We start from the raw sequence: 14,070 nt of genomic DNA, 5'->3' as shown, positions 1-14,070 counted from the left end.
ATCAGTCTCAAAAACAGTCTGTATTAGTCAGGCTTCTCTAGTCACAGAACTTAGGGAATGAATCTCTCTCTACACACAAATACATGGAAATTTATTGGAATGACAGGCTACAGTCCAACAATGGCTAGTTGTGAAAGGAAAGTCCAAGAATCTAGTAGCTGCTTAGTCCCACGAAGCTGGGTGTCTCAGCTGGTCTTCTGTATATGCTGGAATCCTGAAGAAGTAGGTTCCAGTGCCAGTGAATGTCCCACCAGCCAGCTCCCAAATAATGAAACAGACTTATTATGAAAGCTTGGCCTATAGCCTAGGCTGGTTCCTAACTAGCTCTTATAACTTAACCCATTTATATTAGTCTATATTCTATCACATGGCCTTACCTCTTACATCTTGCACCTCCTCTTTCTTCTGTCTCCTGGTGTCTCCTGCATACCTTGACTCCTTCTCTTCCTTTCTCTCCCTGGAAATCCCACCTATACCTCCTGCCTAGCTATTGACTGTTTTTTTTATTACGGCAATCACAGCAGTACATATTCATACAGTGTACAAATACCCCACAAGTGAAGGGATGGATGTGCTGACAAGGCAAGGGCAAGCAGGCAAAGACCAAAGCCACCTTCCATTGTCCTTAGGCTTCCAGCAGAAAGTGTGGCCCAGATTAAAGGTGTGCCTTCCCACCTCAAGGTCTGAATTAAAAGTATGTGTCTTCAAGTGTCAAGATCCGAACCAAAGTCATGTCTTGCCTCAAAATCTGGATCACAAGTGTGCCCAACATTTCTGGATTATGGTCAAGTTGACAACTAAGAATAGCCATCACAATCCACCCCTTGTCATCTTGACACACAACCATCTCCTTATGATTAATTTTTAAATGAAAACAATAACCCGGTCATAATGCCTAAATATAACTCCCATGCACAATTGCAGACACATTATATATCTAACCAGGTCATAATTACACCTAACATGATATAACCCTCGCACAACCCAAACATTATAAATTTAGAATAGTGGTAATGTCTTTGGGGGAGCATCCTTTTATTATCTCATACTTACGTATGATAGCCACTGATATTCTCTTAATTGGTGTTACAACATTTGATACAGAAATTGAAAGAGAAAACACATTCTTAACAAAATAGAACAGAGGCACTCACGTCAGTTATAATCCTCATTTCTGCAACTGGTCACATGGCCTTAGATGGTATTTGGAACTACCTTCCTCTACTATCCATTCTGTAGTCCCTCCACCCTCTGCAAGCACCCCCAAGAGAAATGTGTTGCTCCATGGCCCAATGCCTTAAAGGTTTCCACCCTCCATTTGGAGAAGAGCTGTGTTCTTCCTTTGGTTCCAGCAATGCCATTTAGAGCAAATGTGGCCCTGAGTCCAATTTCCCATATGTCTGTCTGTCCATTCTACCCCCAGCAGGTGCTATGGCCCTGAGAAGGCCAAATGTCCTACCTTTGCAAGGAGGGCTGCTGATCTCACCATTTTACCTTGTGGGTGGGCCAGTCATCCCCAGGGTGTATCTGTGCTTTGAAAATTGTGGGTTGGTTGTTTTGTTTTGTTTTTTGTTTTTGTCTATCACACTGCAACCCACAGATCCAGGGAGGCTACCTAGCAGGGGGGACCCTAGGATGACTGTAGCTTATAAGTTTTGGCTTTGCCCAATCACTAGGCAAGCTTTAGTGAAACATTTCACTATTAGGATAAGAATTTGTACTGTATCAAGCTGATGAAAGAAAATGCTGGCTGTACTTTCAGGAGGGGAGGTTAAAATCTTTTTAGATTATGGATTAGCCTATAGAAAAATGTCTGCCATAAATCAAACACTGAAGGGGAAGATGAATAGGAATCTCACTTATATAACTTAAGTAAAACATAGCTCTCTGAATAGATGAAGATAGGTTTCTTCTTTATTCCAGAATCTAATCAATATTTATATGTATAATTCAGCTATCATTTGGCTTAAAAGGGCTTATTGGGAAATGTTATCATTTTTACTATTTTCTACAGAGAAAATAATTTTCCTGTTTCAAATAACCCTGGACTTTTGAATTATAACCTGCTTTTATGTTTAAAAAATGGTTACAATTGCAAATATTATGTTCATTTAAAAAAATAAGGTGGAATGTAATCACTTTACATTATATGTGTGTATGAAATTGAAGACAGTGATGTTCTAAAATAGAAAGTGGTGATGGTGTCATGGGCCTATGAGGATGCTGGACTAAAGACTATCAAATTGTGCAAACAGGCAAATTGTATACTATGTGAATTATTTGTCAATAAAGATTTTATAAAACACAAAAAAGACTATCAGACAAAATAAAAGATAAAAATAAAAATTATATTTTAAAAGCTAAAAAAATAACCTCAAAGTTTGCATATTTATGTTAATTTCAAAGTAATGTATGCAAAGATGATGTTCTACACTAGCATCTTGAGAAATGTTTTGAAGTATATCCTTTTTTTTTTTTTTTTTTTTTTTAAATTTTTATTTATTTATTATGTATACAGTGTTCTGCCTACATGCATGCTTGCAGGCCAGAAGAGGGCGCCAAATCTCATTTCAGATGGTTGTGAGCCACCATGTGGGTGCTGGGAATTGAACTCAGGACCTCTGGAAGAGCAGCCAGTGCTCTCAACCTCTGAGCCATCTCTCCAGCCCCGAAGTATATCCTTTACAAACAAGTGAGAGGCAGGTGTGGTGCAGGGCTGTAATCAACTTACTCCAGTCACTGAGGCAGGAGGGGTGTAAAGTTCAAGGCCTGCCTGGAACGCAGAGCCAGAGCATCTTAGGAGTGCACATGGAGATTAGTGGTAGACTTTATCTTGATAAGCACTGGTTTTCACTCACACACCCCCTCCCCTCTTAAAGAAACCAAAAACCAGGAATCACTGGATGTGGTGGTGTTAAACCTGCAATTCCAGCATTTAGGAATTGGAGGTAGGAGGGTCAGGAGTTCAAGACCACCCTCAGCACAATAATGAGTTCAAGATCATCCTGGGCTACATGTGACCTTGCCTAGCAGAGACAAGACATGACTATTAGAAGCTTTCAACCGTGTAGAGTGAGTGGAGAGAGCAGCATTTTGCACCTTCCTGTTCCTCTTTCATAAATGTCACAGGTCTTTCTCAAATTTGTTTTTGAGATCAAGACAAGTATGTGATTTTATTTTTCATGTCTTAATACTTTAAAATTTTGTGCTGTGTGTACACATCATATGAACACAGAACACATTTGTTCACCTGAGCACAGGCGGTATACAGTACAAATGGGTATGCACCTCAGCACACATAGACATGTACACACTGTTATTAAATACACAGAATGCGCAAGTTATGTGCCACAGTCAATTTAAGGAAGCCAGTGTGGATACCACCTCCTGGTTCAGCCTGCTCTGGGAGAGCCCCAGGAGCTCCCAGGCACAGCCAAGCTACCTCCATGTCTGGAGCAGCACTTGGGGTCTATTTGCTGTTCGAGCATTAAGTGCAAGAATTCTATCAGGAAAGTCCCAGTATCTGAAGGTGATGAGCAAAATGCTCTCAGCAGATGGGAAGTTGAGTTACCAAACCTGGCAGTCCTCTAGGCTTCGGACTGAAACAGCCTCTTTGAAGTAGTATACACCTGTCCCAGGTGCCTCGGCACACATACACGGTTCAGAGAGCCAGGATGGTGCTCAGAAGTTTTGAGCGAGACTCTAGGATGTACAAAAGTATGTCCTCTGCAGCCTTGAGCTTCTCCAAATCTTACACACGGACAGACAAAACAAACAAAAAAAACAGTGGTTAGATGCCACGAAGTAGGTGGCAATGCCTTAACCGTATGTGTGTTGTTAGGCCCAAGGGCCTCTTCCATCCTTGTCAAGGGGAGTGCTAACCTTCTCTCCTTTCATACAACACAGCTTGCTGCCTGAGCCCAGGAGTATTTATAGGCCAATAGTTCTTATACTTTTTGGTAATGGTGATTTTTGTTTATAGTCCAAAAAGACGTGTTAGTGGAAAGGTACTCTAATTCTATTAATCTTCTTGATAATTTAAGCACTTATCCAAATGGTAGAAAAAAAATTATCCATTTTATCCCGACTATGCTTTAATTAATTCATAAAACTAGCCAATCAGAGGCCGAAGGGAACACCGGAAGTTGTGAGGGTTCTTCAGAAAAACAGATTCCCCCGGAAACAAAACAGGCCTGGCGCGAATCCAACGGGGACACGCTCGCCGACGGCAGGAAGTGGAGTGGTCTGAACGAATCAGAAGACGAGCGTCGGATGATCCTCCACGGATTTCCGTAGGCCGGGCGGTGGGCGCATAGGCGGCGGGGAAGCGGTGCACCGTGTCTGCGCATGCTCCGCGGCTCTGCCGCCATCTGCGCATGCGTAGTGATGGCTGGCTCCCTGTCTGCCGGCGCCCTGTGTAGGAGGAAGGGAATGGTTCACCTTTGCCATGGTGGCGTTCCCTGCTTTTGTGCCCACGCCCATGGGTCCTTGGTTAAGTCCCTTCCATAGAAGAATCCATCGAGCCAGAGCAGCCTGGTGGCACCAGCCCTCTTTCGTAAAAACACCGTGGTACGAATGTACACGTGTCTATACAGGGACAGGCATATCCACGCGTGCACGAGTGTCATGCACAGTTTTACAAACGCATGGCCTAGTGCACACGTGTGCACATAAGTGCACAAACAGTGAAGGACCCTGCTGTATGTATCTGCTATGCTTACTTTGCGTTTTTCGGGCTGTGTGTGTTCCCAGGTGAGCTTGTTGGTCACAGCCTTAAGTAGTTAACTGGGCGTGTGTGGTGCACGCCGCTCGTAGTAGCTGGGAAGTGCAGGTAAGAGGACTGAGTTCTAGGTCAGCCTAGTCCAGGTAAAGGAGACGGGTCTCAGAAACAAACAGGAATTAATTTGTTAAGGCAGGTTCGTGTCCAGGCACTGGAGGAATCAGTTCAGCTAGGTATTGGGGGGGGAAGGGGGCCAGGGAGTGTTGTGCATATCGCGTCTGGATAAGTAGCCTTACTTATTTAGAGAGGGTCTCTACGCCCTGACTGTTCTGGAACTTGCTATATAGACCAGGCTGGGCTTGAACTCGGAGATCCCTCTGTCTCTGCCTCCCCAGTGCTGGAATGAAAGGCCTGCACCACCATGTCCCACAGTCTAGCGTCTACTGAGAAGCTGCAGGACAAGCTCGTTGGTTACAGATGGAAAACTGATCACAGAAGGGAAGAGCAAGTCACCCTGCAGATTGTCTGTATGAGACCATGGCCCAGGATCTGGGAGAAGGCTGGGTCAACTTCCCGGAGGTGGGATCTGAGGCAGAAGTGGCATTTTGGATGATCTTGGCTAAGTTTGCAGGGCATTGGAAGGCCTGGGTATTGCCTGGAGCTGGGAGAATGAACTGGCAAGTTTGGTTTGGCACCAGCAAGGCTCCATCCACCTTGTGGGTTTTCAAGTTCATTGAGCATCTGGCTCCACAGGAACACCAGACCAGGCTTCTTAAGCTTTAAAACAAAGCAAAAACAAAGACATTTACTTTGTGTGTGTGCATGCATGTGTGTTCATGTGCCATGCATACCTGTAGAGGTCAGGGGACACCTTTTCAGAGTCAGTTCTATCATGTAGGTCACCAGATGCCTCTACCCACTGATTCCTCTTGCCAGCTCTCTGTGCTTCCTACCATCGTGGCCTGACTCCGCATCTGGTGCAGGTGGAGGTCATTTCCTCATCTGAGGACAAAGCTATAGTGACTCAGGGTAAGGGAAGATGGCTAGAGGGGCTTCACAGGGTCGAGACCAAGCTGGGAGGGCCTACTAGGCCAGAGTTCTTTCTTGGACAACCTGCAGAACCTGAGAGAAACAAGGAGGCTCTTGGTTGACTTCATTAATAGAGGGCGCTTTGCTGGAACCTCTGGGCCTTGAGCTGTGATAAAACTCCTCTGTCCTGTTGTCTACCATACTGCAGGGCTAAACCTAGCACCTACTCACAGGAAGGCTCAAAGTGCTTGTTTAATATACGTCTGGCCAGCATAGGTCACGGAGGTCCTTGCTGTGAACTATGCCATGACGAATCTTCTCTGATTCCTAGGGCGTTAGAAACAGTGAGAAAGCGCTTGAGGCCAGCAGCCTGGGCTGGGATACAGGTTGAGCCGGCTTTTCTTTTTTTTCTTTTTCTTTTTTTTCCATATGCCTAGAGTCTGGGGCAGGAAGATGGACAATTAGAGAGATCATTTCTGGATTGGTGGTTCCTGAGTACGTCAGGGACTGCATACAGAGAAAGTTCTAGAAGCCAAGAATGTTCAGGTTACCTCACTGACCAGAAGCTGAAGGATGGGGGAACTTGTTATATGCAACTCAGGCACCTTGAAAATTGTCACTAAAGTGGTTTGATGGGACTAAGCTAACCCACTCCCAGGTACTAGGGACAGAGGAGTTAGTGTGGGTTCCCTTCCAGCTGTGGTGCTGATCCAGGCCTGAGTTCTTTCCTACTTGGTATCATGGTGCAATTGCTAGATGGAATACAACATACACAACTAAACTGGAATGTCAGATGTAGATGGATTTTTCTTTAGCCCTACAGCTCACAAATAATGACATGGAGACTTCTTATTAATTATGAAAGCTTAGCCTTAGCTTAGGCTTGTCCCACTGGCTCTTATAACTTCAATTAATCCATTTACATTAATCTACATTTTGCCTCATGGCTTTTTACCTTTCTTTCATTCTCTATGTCCAACTCCTTCCATGTCTTGTTGGCGTCTGCCTGTGCCTCGAATACTTCCTACTTCTTCTCTCTGTGCCTGGAAGTTCTGCCTATATCTCCTGCCTAGCTGTTGGCCATTCAGCATTTAATTACACCAATCACAGCAATACATTTTCACACAGTGTACAAATATCCCACAACAGTAAGACAAGTGTATGTCCTAAACATTTCACAGGACACATTTCACTAAAACTAAACTGTTTACCTGAGATTCACAGTTAATGGAATGTCGTGTATTTTCAAATTTTACTATTATTTTTTAATTTTATGTATATGAGTGTTTTGCCTTCATGTATGTATATGTATGAAGTACATGCAAAGACCAGAAGACAGTGTCTGATCCTTTGGAACTTGAGTTAAAATTCTTCTGAGGTGCTGTGTGGATGCTAGGTATTGAACCAGGCTCCTTTGCAGGAGCAGCAAACACATGCAAACACACACACACACACACACACACACACACACACACACACACACACACAAACTGTCTATAAATGAAGAAAGCTAGCTGGGTATAAGCAGCAAGCAGGCAGCATGGGTACATTCATTTATCCAAATTCGTGTATGGATGTCATGTGATTTCCCCTTGATGATGGACCGTAACCTGGAACTACCGGCTGAAGTAAACCCTTTCTCCCTTCAGTTGCTTTTGGTCAGGATGTGTTATCGCAGCAACAGAAAGCAAACCAGGGCACCATCTAAGTTCAGCTTGTGCATGAGGGAAAGAGAATGGAAATTCCATCTGTGCTACAGAGCTCCTCCTAGGATCCAAGACTTGGACTCCTGGGGAGAACAAGGTGGGCCTGAGCGTGGTGCGATGCCCTGTTCAGTAGCCCAGTTGTGAAGGAAGTGAATTCATCAGGAACCTTGGTATTGGTGTTACGCTTTTGTGGCTTTGCTGAGCCCCTGGTGGTTATGATTGTTAGACGATAGAAGAGGCCCTTGTGGACCTAAGTGACATAAGTCAGTATACAAAGTGAGTTTGTAAAGTGCTAAAGCAATTAAGATCTGGAGAGAAAAAGAAAAACAGATAAAGAGAGTCACTCAAAAGCAAACTGGAGATGCTCAGTGGTAAGGTGCTGTGCAAACATGAGGAACAGGTTTGGATCCCTAGCACCCACATGAAAACCAGGTCTTGTGGCACATGTGTAACCCCAGAGCTGGAGACAGTGGAAGTGGGGTTTTAGTAGAGACAGGCAGGTCCCTGTAACTCATTGTCCAGATACCCTAGCTGAAATAGTGATTACCAGGTTCAGTAAGAGACCCTGTCTCAAAAAATAAAAGTGTAGAGTGATTGAGGAAGACATTCAGTGTCAGCCACTGGCCTCCGTACATACATGCACAGGCAAACATACTCATACACATGCACCATACGCATTTTTTTTTTTTTTTGAGACGGTTTCTTTGTTTATGGATGTCCTGGAACTCACTCTGTAGAAGAGGCTGGCCTTGAACTCACAGAGATCCGCCTACCTCTGCCTCCTGAGTGCTGGGATTAAAGGTGTGTGCCACCACCGCCTGGCCACAATTTTTTAAGTAAAGCAAATGTGAGATTCCTCTTGAAGTTCTCAGGGGGAAAAATGACAGGAAGCCAAAGTCTGTGTTTGTGAGCCTCTGGGAGGCTTAAGAATCTGAACAAATGTGATTTCCATTACATCCCCTTCTGTGGAAGAATATTTCATGGAGTGGGAAACCACCTGTTTTGTCAGTGTTCTATTTCTATGAAGAGACACCATGACCATGGCAACTTTTTTTTTTTTTTTTTTTATAATGCTGAATGCCGTTTATTGAAGGAGGGAGGAGGTCTTAAATACAGGCTTACAGCACAATGGGAGAACCCCGGAGGGCAGAAGTTCGCTACAGATGTTTTACAATCTTGCATCTAAGCTGTTAACGCCCATTATGCAGGATACACAGACAAGAAACTTCCCTTAAGCATTCAGGACGGTAGAACCCGGCAGGGAATTAGCATAGGGAGGATATCAAGGTCAAGGTCAGCAAGCAAGGCAACAGTTACCCAAAACGGGGGCCAGGGACCTACAGGTCCCCCTTTTACTAAAAACTGAACTTCTGACTTGGGTTGCGTGGGATGTCAGCAGGTCACCTTACCCGTCATGGAGATGCCTGCCCAGGCCACACAGGCGCTCTGTCTTAGGTTGGTGAGTGCCCCCCAGGAATTACCTGTCTCTGAATACTCATTATCATACAGGCTCAATCGTGTGTGAGCTGCAGAGTTAACTGCTGCCAAAGATCCCAAAGTGGCGCTGGGCTTGCAATCTGTGTGTTCGACACAGAAAAGACCAACAGAGGTCCTATCCCACCCATAGCCAGTAGGCTAAAGGCAACTGAGCCATTCCCTTCCTTAATGAGCCTTACTGCAAATTGGAGTCCTTGTAAGATGGTATCCCAAAAGCAAATGGAATTTGAGTTTATAGATTTATAATTTTCAAAGCCAATCGAAATGTATATAACTATTGAATTAAATTTATCATGCCCAATAGAATGAAAGATTAACTAACTGTGGTAGCTACTTTTGCTGCCAGGGTCTCCACTGTGCTAGCTGTAGTAACCAATTATGAAATGGTAATCCCAGAAACAGTAGCAGTGGTGGCCGCCACTGCTATAACAGCAACAATGGCAGCAGCAATGTCAAATTCTCTTCTGGAGTGTGTGGACATCCACTGGCATGGATACAACTCTAGGAACATGAACCGCCAAGGGACCATGGCACCTTTTTAAAGGAAAATATTTAATTGGGGCTGGGGCTGGCTTACAGTTTCAAAGGGTTAGTCCATTATCATGATGGTGGGAAGCATGGTAGCACACAGGCAGACATGGTGCTAGAGAAGTAGCTAAGAGTACTACATTTGGATCCTAGGCAGCAGAGAAGGAAACACTGGCCCTGGCTTGAGCTTTTGAAACCTCAAAGCCCATCCCCAGTGACACACTTCCTCCAACAAGGCCACACCTTCTAATCTGTCTCAAGTAGTGTCACTCCTTGATGATCAAGCATTCAAATATATAGACCTATGGGAGTCATTTAAATTTAAAATACCACATCCACTCCCTGGATCCCTTAGGCTTGTAGCCATATAATAATGCAAAATACATTCAGTCCAACTTCTAAAGTCCCCATAGTCTTTCAGTCTCAAGACTGTTTCAAAGTCCAAAGTCTCTTCTGAGACTAAAGGAAATCCCTTAACTGTAACCCCCTGCAAAATCAAAATAAAAAGCAGATCACATGCTTCCAACATACCATGGCACAGAATATACATTACCATTCCAAAAGGGAGGAAATGAAACATAGTGAGGAAATGCTGGACGAAAGCAAGACTGAAAACCAGTTGGGCAAACTCCAAATTTTGCATCTTCATGTCTGATGTCAAAGTGCTCTTCAGATTTCTAACTCTTTTCAGCTTTATTGACTTCAACACACTTTTCTTTCTTGTCCTGGTTCCACACCCAGTCTGTAGCTCTCCTCAGAAGATATCCCATGACTCTGGTGACTAACATCTTGGGGTCTCTAATGAATCTAGGCTTTACCTCCACAGTTTCATGCAGTGATTTCTCTGGTCTTCCTTGTAGGGAATGCCCTAACACACAGCAGCTTTCTTTAGCTATAGAGGGAGATTCCACAACCCCTTTCTTGTATCCTTGACTCTAAAGCCAGAACTATGTGGCTGAAGCCTCCAAATTCTGCTGCTTGCTGGGGCTGGAACTTGGCCCCCTCATTCAATGACATGTGCATAAGCTTTCTGTCTGTTTTCAATGTTTTCCTCTATGCTTAAGCTTTTCTTTCTTTATTCCTTTTTTTTTTTTTTTTTAACAGGGTTTCTCTGCTTAACAGTTCTAGCTGCTCTGGAACTCCCTTTGTATACCAAGCTGGCCTCAAATTCACATAGATCCACCTACCTCTGCCTCCAAGTGCTGGGATTAAAGGTATGCTCCACCACTGCCTGACACTTAAGCTTTTCTTTAACTCCTTTACACAGGTTGGAAGCTTAGCTAGGTAGAGTCTTACTCTGAGGTCACCACTCCCTTTAGTCCATTTAGCATCAGACTTTTCTTTATACTTTTTATCTCCTTGAACACTGGACTTAGCTCTATTTCATTTCCTAGTGTTCCTTTTCTCCTTAAATTGTACATTTTGTATTTTTCCTTACTCAGTTTGCTCCTTTTCATTATAGATCTGCATAAGACCATTAATAATCAAGTGGCACAGTCAAATACTTGGCTGTCTTGAAATCTCCACTGCCAACCCACACCATTAATCCAAAACTCTTCAGTTTAGCTTCAGTCAGATTTTTAAGGACAAGGGCAAAAAAGCAGCCACATTCTTTGCCAAAATATCACAAAAATGGTCCCATGCCACTAAATAATATTCTTCTTCTCTAAAACCTCTTGAGCTGCGTCACTATAATTTACATTGCTCTCAGCACCACTATCTTTCATGCTCCTCCTAGCATGGCTCATTAAGCTCTACTTAAAGCATTCATCTACTTTCCTAATCCAAAGTCTCAAAAGTCCACAACATTCCACCAACAAGCAGCATGGCCTGTCACAGCAATATCCCACTCCTTGGCCCCAGCTTCTGTCTTAGTGTTCTATTGCTGTGAAGAGACCCCACAACCATAGCAACTCTTATAAAGGAAAACATTTAATTGGGGCTTGCATACAGTTTCAGAAGTTTATTCCATTATTATTGTGGGAAGCATGGTGGCATGCAGGCAGACATGGTGCTGGAGCAGTTGAGAGTTCTACATCTGGATCTGCAGGCATCAGAAAGAGAAAGAAAGCCAGTGGGCCTAGTTTGGGGCTTTCGAAACCTCAAAGTCCACCCCCCCCCCACGTGACACATTTCCTCCAACAAGGCCACACCTCCCAGTCCTTTCAAATAATGCCACTCCCTATGAGCCTGTTGGGGCCATTTTCATTCAAACCCCCACACCTAGCAAGATGACTCTGGATAAAGGTTCTTGCCTCTGAACTTGACCTGAGCTGGATCCTTGGGCCCAGCATGTTGGGAAGAGAAAAATGACTCCCACCAGTTGTTGTCTGACTTCCACATGAATGCAGGCCACGGCATATGTATGGCCCACCCCCCAAAAAATAAATGTGAAAAATGTTTTTAAAGATTTGTTTTTAAAAAAAAAAAGCTCAAAAGGAATTTAAGACATTAGTGCCATCAAGACCTCTGGGCTTATAGATCAGTTCAAGTTAGGCAGTTAGTTGAGAAGTTACAACTCTCTTAGCTAACTGAGTTAGACTTCTGTTCACTTGACTTTGAAGCTTTTTCTCATACAATCAAATAACATGTAGACTGCCCATCTATTTCTCCTCTCGGGACACTTCTGTCAATTAACCCCAAATCTCCCAGAGTCAGATCATTTTTACTACTGTTTGATTTTGCTGTCCTTATTGTCACCATACCCATGTTATATTGTTATTGATCCCTATGCCCATCCAATTATCCCTATTGCAGCAATGGGCCCCAGCATGGCAATGGTTCACATTGTGATTTTGACATATGGGGAGAGACCACAGTGTTCACCACTGATGCTAGAGATCCCCTGGAAAAATGACTTCTCACAGTCATGGTAAGAGCAGTGTCCTCTGGACCACCCAGCATGGGTGAACAGTCCTGCTGGGATAAATTTAGTGCAACATTCCAATATCACTGAGCCCCTGGACACTTTCCTCTGTATCTTAGTCAGAATTTCTATTGCTGTGAAGAGACACCATGACTACAGCAACTCTTTTTTTTTTTGGCTTTTCGAGACAGAGTTTCTCAGTATAGTTTTGGTGCATGTCCTGGATCTCACTGTGTAGATGAGGCTGGCCTCAAACTCACAGAGATCCGCCTGCCTCTGCTTTCTGAGTGCTGGGATTAAAGGCATGCATCACCACTGCCTGGCATATGGCAACTCTTATAAAAGAAAATATTTAATTGGGTGGCTTACAGTTTCAGAGGTTTAGTCTGTTGTCATCATGGTGGGACATGGCGGCATGCAGGCAGACATGGTGCTGGTGAAGGAGCTGAGAGTGGAGAAGGATCTACATCTTGATCCCACAGGCAACAGGAAGTTATCTGGGACATTGGGCGTGGCTTGAGCATATGTGAGACCTCAAAGTCTACTTCCACAGTGACACACCTACTCCAACAAAGCCACACCTCCCAAGAGTGCCATTCCCTATGAGTTTATGGGGGCCAGTTACATTCAAACTACTACACTTGGTCACCAGAGCAGTCCTGGGCTTCCATTTTAGTGTCACCCACCTTCTGGGCCACATTTCAGCCAACCAGTCAAACTGTTTGATCATCTTTAACCACTCTATGGCCCCGGAGCTACGAAGCTGAGTCTATAATCTCTGCTTATTTTTATCAACCAACAAATCCAATCTATCCAGTTTGATTCCTCTGACAGTTATCCCACATATTTATAGTGCATTGGATTCAAGTTATAGATGGGATGTCTTAGGGTTTCTATTGCTGTGAAGAGACATGACCACAACAACTCTTATAAAGGAGAGCATTTAATTGAGGCTGACTTACAGTTTCAGAGGTTAGTTCATTATCATCCTGGTGGGACATGGTGGCATGCAGGCAGACATGGTGCTGGAGAAGGAGCTGAGAGTTCTGCATCTTGATCCACAAGCAACAGGAAGTGAACTGAGACACTGGGCGTGGCTTGAGCTTATATGAGACCTCAAAGCCCAGACAGTAACACACTTCCTCTGACAAGGCCATACTTATTCCAACAAAGAAGCTACATCTAATAGTGCCACTCCCCTTGGGGGCCATTTTCTTTCAAACCAGCACACGGAGCTTGGATCTTTCAGACGAGAAAGCTCTTTCAGACTATTATAACACTTACCTCCATACTTTAGAGAGTTTGACTTTCCCAGATCTCAAATGCAATTTCTGCTCTTGATCTGGATGAAGGTCAGTGAATCAGGACTCAGGTGACTGGAGGGAAATTTGAAGCCAATGTGGGCCTGGAGGAGGTAGTTGAGACCACCTCCCTCTCCAGGCTGTGCAGATGGCTTAGGTGTACCTGCTCCTCTTAACTTGAAGCTCTGTGCACCTACCAAGGAGGCTGGGTCCCAAGGCAGGAGCAGTGGGAGTCATCCTGCTCGAGGAGAGGCTGCTGGTGGGGCTAATCTCCGGGAGACGAGATTCCTGGCAGTGTCTGTGGGTTGCACAGGTGAAGCAGAGAGAGGAGAGCCCAGCCTCCGCCTCACAGCCCTCTACCACCAGCCAGCCTCAGGACTTTCCAGAGCTCCTGAGAGGCTCAGAGCCAGAATGACATTCCCA

The 14,070-nt window shown here is 44.4% G+C and overlaps 1 non-coding gene across 1 annotated transcript; it reads right to left on the bottom strand.

Moving 5' to 3' along the window:
• Positions 1-3,778: 3,778 nt before the first annotated feature.
• LOC128102774 (U6atac minor spliceosomal RNA) lies at positions 3,779-3,904 on the bottom strand. The gene has a single exon (XR_008215534.1). It is a non-coding gene; the product is annotated as a U6atac minor spliceosomal RNA (small nuclear RNA).
• Positions 3,905-14,070: the final 10,166 nt, after the last annotated feature.

Source organism: Peromyscus californicus, unplaced genomic scaffold (genome assembly GCF_007827085.1).
Source record: "Peromyscus californicus insignis strain IS unplaced genomic scaffold, ASM782708v3 Scaffold_7__1_contigs__length_154581171, whole genome shotgun sequence".
In the NCBI taxonomy this organism is placed as follows: domain Eukaryota; kingdom Metazoa; phylum Chordata; class Mammalia; order Rodentia; family Cricetidae; genus Peromyscus; species Peromyscus californicus.
Note: the sequence above shows the minus strand (reverse complement) of the source record. Positions and strands in the feature narration are given on the sequence as shown.